Here is a 10173-nt window from a genome sequence, read left to right on the forward strand (position 1 = left end):
AGCCACGCTGAGAATACAGAAGTCTGAAAGCCAACGGTACTATATTCTAGAACACTGCCTGGAGCCACGCTGAGAATACAGAAGTCTGAAAGACAACGGTACTATATTCTAGAACACTGCCTGGAGCCACGCTGAGAATACAGAAGTCTGAAAGACAACGGTACTATATTCTAGAACACTGCCTGGAGCCACGCTGAGAATACAGAAGTCTGAAAGACAACGGTACTATATTCTAGAACACTGCCTGGAGCCACGCTGAGAATACAGAAGTCTGAAAGCCAACGGTTCTATATTCTAGAACACTGCCTGGAGCCACGCTGAGAATACAGAAGTCTGAAAGCCAACGGTTCTATATTCTAGAACACTGCTGGACATGTACACGTTTTGGGACTCTGATAAAGGGTTTAGTATGCAGCCTCCCAGGCCGTCTGTAACATGTAACAGCACAACATGCTGTCTGAGACCAGTAAGCCTGACATGACAGATGACAGGACAGCTCAGTGTCAAGGGTCACCTGAATATGGAATGACATTTATCAAAAAGAACATCCGCAATCAGATAAGTGACGAGAGGAGCGTTGTGTGTATTGTCGGTGTGTGTATAGGGTGTGTGTATAGGGTGTGTGTATAGGGTGTGTGTATAGGGGTATTGTGTGTATAGGGTGTGTGTATAGGGTGTGTGTATTGGGTGTGTATAGGGTGTGTGTATAGGGTGTGTGTATAGGGTGTGTATAGGGTGTGTGTATAGGGTGTGTATATAGGGTGTGTGTATTGGGTGTGTGTATAAGGTGTGTGTATTGGGTGTGTATATAGGGTGTGTGTATAGGGTGTGTGTATAGGGTGTGTGTATAGGGTGTGTATATAGGGTGTGTGTATAGGCTGTGTGTATAGGATGTGTATATAGGGTGTGTGTATAGGGTGTGTGTATAGGGTGTGTATAGGGTGTGTGTATAGGGTGTGTGTATAGGGTGTGTATAGGGTGTGTGTATAGGGTGTGTGTATAGGTGTGTGTATTGGGTGTGTATAGGGTGTGTGTATAGGGTGTGTATATAGGGTGTGTGTATTGGGTGTGTGTATAAGGTGTGTGTATTGGGTGTGTATATAGGGTGTGTGTATAGGGTGTGTGTATAGGGTGTGTGTATAGGGTGTGTATAGGGTGTGTGTATAGGGTGTGTGTATAGGGTGTGTGTATAGGGTGTGTGTATTGGGTGTGTATAGGGTGTGTGTATAGGGTGTGTATATAGGGTGTGTGTATTGGGTGTGTGTATAAGGTGTGTGTATTGGGTGTGTATATAGGGTGTGTGTATAGGGTGTGTGTATAGGGTGTGTGTATAGGGTGTGTATATAGGGTGTGTGTATAGGCTGTGTGTATAGGATGTGTGTATAGGGTGTGTGTATAGGGTGTGTGTATAGGGTGTGTATAGGGTGTGTGTATAGGGTGTGTGTATAGGGTGTGTATAGGGTGTGTGTATAGGGTGTGTGTATAGGTGTGTGTATTGGGTGTGTATAGGGTGTGTGTATAGGGTGTGTATATAGGGTGTGTGTATTGGGTGTGTGTATAAGGTGTGTGTATTGGGTGTGTATATAGGGTGTGTGTATAGGGTGTGTGTATAGGGTGTGTGTATAGGGTGTGTATATAGGGTGTGTGTATAAGGTGTGTGTATTGGGTGTGTATATAGGGTGTGTGTATAGGGTGTGTGTATAGGGTGTGTATATAGGGTGTGTATAGGGTGTGTATATAGGGTGTGTGTATAAGGTGTGTGTATTGGGTGTGTATATAGGGTGTGTGTATAGGGTGTGTGTATAGGGTGTGTATATAGGGTGTGTATATAGGGTGTGTGTATTGGGTGTGTATATTGGGTGTTTAATAATTATTATGGAACGTGGAAAATATTTGGGTAGAATATATAGTATATCTGAAGAATAGATGGATAGAATATATAGTATATCTGAAGAATACATGGATAGAATATATAGTATATCTGAAGAATAGATGTATAGAATATATAGTATATCTGAAGAACAGATGTATAGAATATATAGTATATCTGAAGAATACATGAATAGAATATATAGTATATCTGAAGAGTACATGGATAGAATATATAGTATATCTGAAGAATACATGGATAGAATATATAGTATATCTGAAGAATAGATTTATAGAATATATAGTATATCTGAAGAATAGATGTATAGAATATATAGTATATCTGAAGAATACATGGATAGAATATCTAGTATATCTGAAGAGTACATGGATAGAATAGTATATGTACATCAACAGTTGAATAAGATGTACTTGACTAGAATATGCTGTACTTATGAAATGGGTAAAACAATATGTAAACATTGTTAAGTGACCAGTGTTCCATGTCTATGTACATAGGGAAGCAGTCTCTTTGACAGCACTTCCAACCGGCTTCACTACCACCTCCACATCCTGCTTCACTACCTCAGACCACGTGTAACCACGCCAGCCCAGGACCTCCACATCCGGCTTCACTACCTCAGACCACGTGTAACCACGCCAGCCCAGGACCTCCACATCCGGCTTCACTACCGCAGACCAGTGTAACCACGCCAGCCCAGGACCTCCACATCCGGATTCTTCACCTGCGGGATCGTCTGACACCTGCCAACAATTAGACGTTCATCCACGTTCATCCACCAAAATGTCAAATTTCGAAGTGTTTTTGGTTTCTCCTGCTGCTCGGTGTGGTTCCATTTCTCCAACCGTCAAGTTTAGAAGTGAAGGGTTACGTTAAGACACTGCTTCTGAATGGTTAATGTTTAAGATTGAGTTACAATATTACGTTAAGACACTGCTTCTGAATGGTTCATGTTTAAGATTGAGTTACAACATTACGTTAAGACACTCCTTCTGAATGGTTCATGTTTAAGATTGAGTTACAACATTACGTTTAGGCACTTATTCTAAGGTTTGGCAAAGGGTTAAACCCCAAAATAAAATAAAATTGTGTCAACAAACGGGATTGAACACGCAGCCTTCTGACCCAGAGTAAATGGATTACAAAATCAGACACTGTAGCATTTATTGGCATGTTTGAAGGCATTTCCCAACTTCTTCAGCACATTGATGCAAGTCCAATGTCAACGTTAATCTTGAACGGTTTGGGTGTATCCCCTCTTTCTGCTTCAGCTCCCCATATCATATATCCTCACAGTTAGACAATACTTTATTCATACTGTCATTTGATTTCATGTCTATATTAAATTATTAATTTACAGGACACTCGGAAGTTCCTCAAAGGACGCGCGGAGCGTACCTGTCGACGTCACCCTAGAGCAGAAAAAAACGGCCTCTTCTTTTCTGCGCCGAGCGCAGTTCGCCCTTCTCATTTCAGCACCGGAAACCGTCCGACGCGTACAACTCCGTGCGTCTCGCTCCTGGGACAAGATAAAAAAAAAAAACATTTAACGGACCTTGATCACAAACAAACCTTTACAATGAGTTATTGACTCTCTCTTTTAGTCACAAGTAACCGAACTCCATGGACGAAATATATCCAAATGAACGTTCTTTAATTTTTTAACATTTCCTTTTTGACTGTTGGACTTGTTTGGGGATATGTGTGTCGGTTGTTTTTACTTAATGTAATGTGGATGTTACCTGTGTCCGTGGCTGTGGCTGGAGGATGAGCGCCGGCGTGGGGGTGACAGGGGACGCGACAGTAACTCATAATATGCAGTCAAGGTAAAGTGCTTTACATTCATTCACCCTCCAGGCTATGACTAGGGGACGTTTTTACCAGCACTGACTCGCTGGTTCAAGCCCCGCTTCGGCTCTCAATTACCCAGTACTCGCTATCTGACTGGGTGAGTTTGTGACCGGAGAGTGAGAGCTGATGTTTTGAAATTGAGTAAGAAATACTGTTGATCTGTTGTTGGTATCTGTTGTGTTTATACTGAAGCCTATACTGAAACCTATACTGTAGCCTATACGGTAGCCTATACTGTAGCCTATACTGTAGCATATACTGTAGCCTATACGGTAGCCTATACGGTAGCCTATACTGTAGCCTATACTGAAGCCTATACGGTAGCCTATACTGTAGCCTATACTGTAGCATATACTGTAGCCTATACTGTAGCCTATACTGAAACCTATACTGTAGCCTATACGGTAGCCTATACTGTAGCCTATACTGTAGCATATACTGTAGCCTATACGGTAGCCTATACGGTAGCCTATACTGTAGCCTATACGGTAGCCTATACTGTAGCCTATACTGTAGCATATACTGTAGCCTATACGGTAGCCTATACGGTAGCCTATACTGTAGCCTATACTGAAGCCTATACGGTAGCCTATACTGTAGCCTATACTGTAGCCTATACTGTAGCATATACTGTAGCCTATACGGTAGCCTATACTGTAGCCTATACTGTAGCCTATACTGAAGCCTATACTGTAGCCTATACTGTAGCCTATACTGTAGCCTATACTGTAGCCTATACGGTAGCCTATACGGTAGCCTATACGGTAGCCTATACTGTAGCCTATACTGTAGCCTATACTGAAGCCTATACGGTAGCCTATACGGTAGCCTATACGGTAGCCTATACGGTAGCCTATACTGTAGCCTATACTGAAGCCTATACGGTAGCCTATACTGTAGCCTATACTGTAGCCTATACTGTAGCCTATACTTTAGCCTATACGGTAGCCTATACTGTAGCCTATACTGAAGCCTATACTGAAGCCTATACTGTAGCCTATACTGTAGCCTATACTGTAGCATATACTGAAGCCTATACGGTAGCCTATACTGTAGCCTATACGGTAGCCTATACTGTAGCCTATACTGTAGCCTATACTGTAGCCTATACTGTAGCCTATACTGTAGCATATACTGTAGCCTATACTGTAGCATATACTGTAGCCTATACTGTAGCCTATACTGTAGCATATACTGAAGCCTATACGGTAGCCTATACTGTAGCCTATACTGTAGCCTATACTGTAGCCTATACTGTAGCCTATACTGTAGCCTATACTGAAGCCTATACGGTAGCCTATACGGTAGCCTATACTGAAGCCTATACTGAAGCCTATACGGTAGCCTATACTGTAGCCTATACGGTAGCCTATACTGTAGCCTATACGGTAGCCTATACTGAAGCCTATACTGAAGCCTATACTGAAGCCTATACTGAAGCCTATACGGTAGCCTATACTGAAGCCTATACTGAAGCCTATACTGAAGCCTATACTGAAGCCTATACTGCCTATACTGTAGCCTATACTGTAGCCTATACTGTAGCCTATACTGTAGCCTATACGGTAGCCTATACGGTAGCCTATACTGTAGCCTATACTGAAGCCTATACTGAAGCCTATACTGAAGCCTATACGGTAGCCTATACTGTAGCCTATACGGTAGCCTATACTGTAGCCTATACGGTAGCCTATACGGTAGCCTATACGGTAGCCTATACTGTAGCCTATACTGTAGCCTATACGGTAGCCTATACGGTAGCCTATACGGTAGCTCGCCGTTTGCCAGGACATTCAGAGCGTGTAGCCTATACTGTAGCCTATACTGTAGCCTATACTGTAGCCTATACGGTAGCTCGCCGTTTGCCAGGACATTCAGAGCGTGTAGCCTATACGGTAGCTCGCCGTTTGCCAGGACATTCAGAGCGTATAGCCTATACGGTAGCTCGCCGTTTGCCAGGACATTCAGAGCGTGTAGCCTATACGGTAGCTCGCCGTTTGCCAGGACATTCAGAGCGTGTAGCCTATACGGTAGCCTATACGGTAGCTCGCCGTTTGCCAGGACATTCAGAGCGTGTAGCCTATACGGTAGCTCGCCGTTTGCCAGGACATTCAGAGCGTGTAGCCTATACGGTAGCTCGCCGTTTGCCAGGACATTCAGAGCGTATAGCCTATACGGTAGCTCGCCGTTTGCCAGGACATTCAGAGCGTGTAGCCTATACGGTAGCCTATACGGTAGCTCGCCGTTTGCCAGGACATTCAGAGCGTGTAGCCTATACGGTAGCTCGCCGTTTGCCAGGACATTCAGAGCGTGTAGCCTATACGGTAGCTCGCCGTTTGCCAGGACATTCAGAGCGTGTAGCCTATACGGTAGCTCGCCATTTGCCAGGACATTCAGAGCGTGTAGCCTATACGGTAGCTCGCCATTTGCCAGGACATTCAGAGCGTGTAGCCTACATACCGCCCGTTTCTCCATAGGCAACTTTACGCACATTGGTTGACTTCGCCTTTGCTGTATTAAACTATGGTTAGCGTAATGTTAATGCGCGTTTCCATGGTTATAATACTACAATTTAAAAACAATCATCTATAGGCCTATTTATAACTTTATTGTCCTGTTACTCTTAGGTTGAATCATGAACCTAAAATGCATAAAATGAGAACCGAGTCCTCGTGTATTCCAGACCGGATTTTAGTGATCTGCACTGTATGGCTATCCCCTGTCCATTCTTATATAACTGTGTGTGTGTGTGTGTGTGTGTGTGTGTGTGTGTGTGTGTGTGTGTGTGTGTGTGTGGCTTCGGGGTTCCCCTCATCCCCATTATCTTGCACACCGATATAACTCTCCCTCTCTCTCTTCGTCGTATGCTTCAAGGAAAATTCCACCTAAAAACTACAAAACCAGAATGCATCATACCGGCTGTATTTCTATATCTTGAAAATGTGATTGTTGACAAGCAACATATTTTGGGGCCTATATCAACAACGACTAATGAAACAAATACCAAAGTATCGTTTTTGGGTGGAGTTTTTCTTTGAAAGACAAACTGAAATCTTTCAAAAGAGCCGTTAGATTCATCGCTTTTCTGCCAATTCTATCCAACAACATGCTACATATATCTGAGAGAACGTCACCTATTGTCTAGTTGCAGTAGACTGTGTAATAACCTAACGAGTCACCTATTGTCTAGTTGCAGTAGACTGTGTAATAACCTAACGAGTCACCTATTGTCTAGTTGCAGTAGACTGTGTAATAACCTAACGAGTCACCTATTGTCTAGTTGCAGTAGACTGTGTAATAACCTAACGAGTCAACTATTGTCTAGTTGCAGTAGACTGTGTAATAACCTAACGAGTCAACTATTGTCTAGTTGCAGTAGACTGCGTAATAACCTAACGAGTCAACTATTGTCTAGTTGCAGTAGACTGCGTAATAACCTAACGAGTCAACTATTGTCTAGTTGCAGTAGACTGTGTAATAACCTAACGAGTCACCTATTGTCTAGTTGCAGTAGACTGCGTAATAACCTAACGAGTCACCTATTGTCTAGTTGCAGTAGACTGTGTAATAACCTAACGAGTCACCTATTGTCTAGTTGCAGTAGACTGCGTAATAACCTAACGAGTCAACTATTGTCTAGTTGCAGTAGACTGTGTAATAACCTAACGAGTCAACTATTGTCTAGTTGCAGTAGACTGTGTAATAACCTAACGAGTCAACTATTGTCTAGTTGCAGTAGACTGTGTAATAACCTAACGAGTCACCTATTGTAAGTAGACCTAACGAGTCACCTATTGTCTAGTTGCAGTAGACTGTGTAATAACCTAACGAGTCACCTATTGTCTAGTTGCAGTAGACTGTGTAATAACCTAACGAGTCACCTATTGTCTAGTTGCAGTAGACTGTGTAATAACCTAACGAGTCACCTATTGTCTAGTTGCAGTAGACTGCGTAATAACCTAACGAGTCAACTATTGTCTAGTTGCAGTAGACTGCGTAATAACCTAACGAAGTTGAGCGCGACTTCTGACTTTCGGCCAACGGGCTTCCGTTCTGAGGAAGACCGAAATAAACAACTCATGTAAATGAGCCATCACAATGACATGCGGTGAGTCCCGCGGGTCCACTCCCGTTTCCACCGGGCGGCCCGTCTACTATCTCTCCAAGAACAAGCCTCCCTCGGCTTCGTGTTTATCTCCGGTAACTGACTATGCAAATGCACCGAGATAAGGAGGAGGGGGACTGCTTGACCTAACAATGACACATGCACACACACAGAAACAGACACACACACCCTGCATTGTGTCACATCAGCAGTACAGTAGCCTAACCCCGTCTCCTCCTCTCGACTTCTCTCTCTCTTTCTCCTTCCCTACTCCCCTTCCCATTCTCTACCACTCTCTCTTTCTGCTTCCCCACTCCCCTTCCCATTCTCTACCACTCTCTCTTTCTCCTTCACCACTCCCCTTCCCATTCTCTACCACTCTCTCTTTCTCCTTCCCCCTTCCCATTCTCTACCACTCTCTCTTTCTGCTTCCCCACTCCCCTTCCCATTCTCTACCACTCTCTCTTTCTGCTTCCCCACGCCCCTTCCCATTCTCTACCACTCTCTCTTTCTGCTTCCCCACTCCCCTTCCCATTCTCTACCACTCTCTCTTTCTGCTCCCCACTCCCCTTCCCATTCTCTACCACTCTCTCTTTCTCCTTCCCCACTCCCCTTCCCATTCTCTACCACTCTCTGTTTCTTTCTCCTTCCCCACCCCGTTCCCATTCTCTACCACTCTCTCTTTCTCCTTCCCTACTCCCCTTCCCATTCTCTACCACTCTCTCTTTCTGCTTCCCCACTCTCCTTCCCATTCTCTACCACTCTCTCTTTCTGCTCCCCCACTCCCACTCCCCTTCCCATTCTCTACCACTCTCTCTTTCTCCTTCCCCACTCCCATTCTCTACCACTCTCTCTTTCTGCTTCCCCACTCCCCTTCCCATTCTCTACCACTCTCTCTTTCTCCTTCCCTACTCCCCTTCCCATTCTCTACCACTCTCTCTTTCTCCTTCCCTACTCCCCTTCCCATTCTCTACCACTCTCTCTTTCTCCTTCCCCACTCCCCTTCCCATTCTCTACCACTCTCTCTTTCTGCTCCCCACTCCCCTTCCCATTCTCTACCACTCTCTCTTTCTCCTTCCCTACTCCCCTTCCCATTCTCTACCACTCTCTCTTTCTCCTTCCCTGCTCCCCTTCCCATTCTCTACCACTCTCTCTTTCTGCTCCCCCACTCCCCTTCCCATTCTCTACCACTCTCTCTTTCTGCTTCCCCACCCCCTTCCCATTCTCTACCACTCTCTCTTTCTGCTTCCCCACCGCCCTTCCCATTCTCTACCACTCTCTCTTTCTTTCCCCACCCCCTTCCCTTCCCCACTCTCTCTTTCTTTCTCCTTCCCCACCCCCTTCCCATTCTCTACCACTCTCTCTTTCTCCTTCCCTACTCCCCTTCCCATTCTCTACCACTCTCTCTTTCTGCTTCCCTACTCCCCTTCCCATTCTCTACCACTCTCTCTTTCTGCTTCCCCACCCCCTTCCCATTCTCTACCACTCTCTCTTTCTCCTTCCCCACCCCCTTCCCATTCTCTACCACTCTCTCTTTCTCCTTCCCCACCCCCTTCCCATTCTCTACCACTCTCTCTTTCTCCTTCCCCACCCCCTTCCCATTGTCTACCACTCTCTCTTTCTCCTTCCCCACTCCCCTTCCCATTCTCTACCACTCTCTCTTTCTGCTTCCCCACTCCCCTTCCCATTCTCTACCACTCTCTCTTTCTCCTTCCCCACCCCCTTCCCATTGTCTACCACTCTCTCTTTCTCCTTCCCCACTCCCCTTCCCATTCTCTACCACTCTCTCTTTCTGCTTCCCCACTCCCCTTCCCATTCTCTACCACTCTCTCTTTCTCCTTCCCCACCCCCTTCCCATTGTCTACCACTCTCTCTTTCTCCTTCCCCACTCCCCTTCCCATTCTCTACCACTCTCTCTTTCTGCTTCCCCACTCCCCTTCCCATTCTCTACCACTCTCTCTTTCTCCTTCCCCACCCCCTTCCCATTCTCTACCACTCTCTCTTTCTCCTTCCCCACCCCCTTCCCATTCTCTACCACTCTCTCTTCTCCTTCCCCACTCCCCTTCCCATTCTCTACCACTCTCTCTTTCTCCTTCCCCACTCCCCTTCCCATTCTCTACCACTCTCTCTTTCTGCTTCCCCACTCCCCTTCCCATTCTCTACCACTCTCTCTTTCTGCTTCCCCACCGCCCTTCCCATTCTCTACCACTCTCTCTTTCTGCTTCCCCACTCCCCTTCCCATTCTCTACCACTCTCTCTTTCTCCTTCCCCACTCGCACTCCCCTTCCCATTCTCTACCACTCTCTCTTTCTGCTCCCCCACTCCC

At 45.4% G+C, this 10173-nt stretch overlaps 1 protein-coding gene across 8 annotated transcripts in view; it reads left to right on the forward strand.

Annotated features, from left to right (window-relative positions):
• Positions 1-3262: 3262 nt before the first annotated feature.
• Positions 3263-10173, forward strand: part of gcgrb (glucagon receptor b) — a 79438-nt gene continuing 72527 nt past the window's right edge. For 2 of the 8 annotated variants that reach the window (XM_042316112.1, XM_042316113.1), the window contains exon 1: positions 3270-3717. The gene's annotated coding sequence lies outside the window, so the exon portion shown is untranslated. Of the gene's footprint in view, positions 3718-10173 lie in introns of all 8 variants that reach the window. The other 6 variants (XM_042316114.1, XM_042316117.1, XM_042316121.1 and 3 more) reach the window with 6 other exon arrangements.

The sequence above is a fragment of the Oncorhynchus tshawytscha genome, unplaced genomic scaffold (assembly GCF_018296145.1).
Source record: "Oncorhynchus tshawytscha isolate Ot180627B unplaced genomic scaffold, Otsh_v2.0 Un_contig_1375_pilon_pilon, whole genome shotgun sequence".
Taxonomy (NCBI): Eukaryota; Metazoa; Chordata; class Actinopteri; order Salmoniformes; family Salmonidae; genus Oncorhynchus; species Oncorhynchus tshawytscha.